Genomic DNA, 3,286 nt, shown 5'->3' with positions numbered 1-3,286 from the left:
CTTCTTCTTCTTCTTCTTCTTCTTCTTCTTCTTCTTCTTCTTCTTCTCCTTCTCCTTCTCCTTCTCCTCCTTCTCCTTCTCCTTCTCCTTCTCCTTCTTCCTCTTCCTCCTCTTCCTCCTCTTCTCCTTCTCCTCCCCCTCCCCCTCCTCCTCCCCCTTCCCCTCCTCCTCCTCCTCCTCCTTCTTCCTTTCCCTGGCAACAGTGGGTCTTTACCTGTGCAACAATCAGGGCAACAGTATTTACTGCTTCTCCCCAGAGTCTTAAACCTTTTGAAAAAAGTTTGGGCAGCTAGGGCCTTTCCTATGGGATAGATAATACTACCGTCTATGTCTATACTACTATGGGAGGCTCTTTTCAGTCTCATTCTGTATCCAGTCTTTCTTATGAGCACTTGATAAAGGCCATGGAAGAGAACCTGTAAATAAGTACAAGCTTCCGTGTGGCACACAGAGATTCTTTGTTGTTATTCTAGCCCACACTAGACCTTTAGTGATTCATTAAAATCTTAGCTGTGTTCTTACTTGCTTCTATGATGGCCCAAATACCTTCCATGTTCTGGCACAGCTGAGACAATTCAACACACAGTTTCTTCTCAAAAGGAACTGTGCCTCCTTGGATTTTAGGCTACTTAGTTAACTGGCAACCTCTGCTCAGCTCTCAGATACAACTTTTTGGTTCAAGAAAAGTTACGATTTTGCAGTTTATCTGGCTTTTACTATCAGGGAGGGAAAGATGCTCTCTCCAGTTTTTTTTTTTTTTTTTTTTTTTTAACATCCTTAGTGGAAGTGGAGCTTCCTACATAATGTTTTGTATCATATTCCCTCTTCTCCACCGTGCCATTCAATTAGTATTGCAAACAGTTCCCTTGTCATGAAAATATTATTTTTAATGGCTGTGTATTGTTGCTTTATATTAATATAACCATTTTTTCAACCAAATTTAAATTATCGGGCATTGTAATAGACTTAACATTTGATTTTCCCAGCATCTTTACCCCAGTGCACTTCCTATAGCAGTGGACTCCTTTCTTTAGAGAACCCCCTCCTGTCCAATTCCATGTGTCTTTTTGGGGTTGCCAATCACAGTAGTTCATCGTACTGGCCTCTGGGTGATAAGAATGACCCAGGTCCACCCTGTTGTATCTTGGCTACAGTGATTAATTCAGAGGTGAGCATGTGAGAGAAGGAGGGAGAAAATCCTTTTTTTTTCTTTCTTAGTTGAGTTTTTATTGGTTGTTTTGAGGATCAGTACAGACATTTCAATTTGTACACAATTCTTAATGTACGCACCGAAAATCTAAAAATCACATAGTTGTGATTCTTTTCTAAAAGTTATTCCAGTGACCTTCCAGCTTAAAATTTGGAGGCAAATTTTCCTTAACAGTATATCAAGTACCAAGATCTTCAAATGCTGATACACTGTTACATTGTTAAGTTCCATTAATTCACAATTTAATATCACATACACTACATGCTCAAATTCTCAATCTTGCACAGCACATTAACGGTTACTAGGAAAACTGGACTACTATGACCAAGATGTTACAGAGTGCCCAAGAATTCTGACCAGGAGAGCCAAGATCTACGAGTGGTTTACTTTAGGAAACAATTCTACCAAAAACAACATGGGAATAGAAGTAATTTAAAATATTCAAGACATAGTAAATGCACGGCTGACTCCAAATTGCCATTTAGCATGCTTGGTATTATAGGATATAAAAACTACCCCATCTATGGAATGTTGAACTGACCCCAAGACAATCAAAGCCTCCCACATTCAATATCCCACTATTTCCTGGTTGAACCAAAAAATCAACAACCACCAAATGATTTCACCTCTTAAAAAAAGCATTTACATTTAAAAAATGGGATGAGGTGGAATTCCCTCCTTCTTAAAAATGTTTCTAGAGCTACTAAAAAACTTGCATTACAAAATAGTTGATAAAAATATTCCTCTGGATTGTACAAGAAGGACGACAGGGACCACTGATAAGACATGGTTTACGGTATTAATCAGACTTGGCTTCTTTCTCTCTTGCTTCTTCGGAGGCTGGACTCTCCTCATTTTTAGTTTCTCCGTTTTCTGCCGGTGAGTCTTCTTTCGTTTCTTGGTTAGCCGCTTCAGCCTGTTTTCCCTTTGCTCCCCTTTTCCCCTTTGTTTGCACTTTTTGTCTGAAGATTTATCCTTTCCTGCCGCCTTTTTTGGCTTCGTTTCCACTTCTGCAGGAGCAGGTTTAGCTGACAACCTCTCCGACCTCCTCTTGGGCTCCTCCTTCGCTGCCCCCTCGGAGGCGACCTTCCTCTTGGGCATCGTGGCGGCCGGGCGGGCGCGTGCCGGGTGCCTGCGGGCCCGGGGTGCGCCGAGAGCCTTCGCGAAGCTGGGCTTGCTGGCCGCTGCCGCTCCTCCCGCCGCTCGAGCTGCTGCGACCTGCCGCGGCGGCGGTGGGAGAGCCGGAGGGAGACAATCCTTTTCAGAAATTTCTCTCGAGGGGCGCCTGGGTGGCTCAGTCCGTTAAGCGTCTGCCTTCGGCTCAGGTCATGATCCCGGGGTCCTGGGATCGAGCCCCACATCGGGCTCCCTGCTCAGCGGGAAGCCTGCTTCTCCCTCTCCCACTCCCCCTGCTTGTGTTCCCTCTCTCGCTGTCTCTCTCTCTCTCTCAAATCAATAAATTAAAAAAAATTTTTTTCTCTTGACTTAGATGAGAAATTTCTGTCTCTTGGGATCATAGAGTTGTGGAAGGATTCCCAGCTCCTTCTTCACTACCTGAAGGAAATCCTGTGCACAGTGGGACTGAAAGAGTGGGCGAAAGGAGTCCTGACAGCATCAGTTCCTAATTTCAGGCCATAACGTTTCCAGTTTCTCTAGTTCCTTTGGTTTTTCATGTCTGATCCACCCATTACCAAAAATTCTTTCTTGTTTAAGTTGGTTTGATTTGGGTTGTTCATTGCTCCAGAAAGTATCCTCACTAATTTATACCCCAGGTAGCATTCAAGTCTCGCCGTTATAAAGAATACAGTGAAGAAACTTAGGGTTGATACATCTTTTGCATACATGCATGCTCTCTGTCCTCGTTAAGAAACATTTCCAATATAGGAGGTGCTGGGTCATAGAAATCTGAAAGGGTTTTGATGTGTGTGAAATTGCCTTCAGAAAGGTTGTCCATTTATACTTTTATAAGAAGTGTATATGTCCCTATTTCCACATAGTCACAAGAATATTGAGTAGTATTAATTTTTTTAATTCCCAACTAGATAAAAGATATACTGCTTTTCTTTTCTTTTCTTT

The 3,286-nt window shown here is 42.6% G+C and overlaps 1 pseudogene; it reads right to left on the bottom strand.

Moving 5' to 3' along the window:
* Positions 1–2,009: 2,009 nt before the first annotated feature.
* LOC118025695 lies at positions 2,010–2,311 on the bottom strand (annotated as a pseudogene).
* Between the last annotated feature and the right edge of the window lie 975 nt (positions 2,312–3,286).

Source organism: Mirounga leonina, unplaced genomic scaffold, assembly GCF_011800145.1.
Source record: "Mirounga leonina isolate KUSES-001 unplaced genomic scaffold, KU_Mleo_1.0 Mir_201, whole genome shotgun sequence".
In the NCBI taxonomy this organism is placed as follows: Eukaryota; Metazoa; Chordata; class Mammalia; order Carnivora; family Phocidae; genus Mirounga; species Mirounga leonina.
This window is presented reverse-complemented; position numbering and strand designations above follow the sequence as displayed.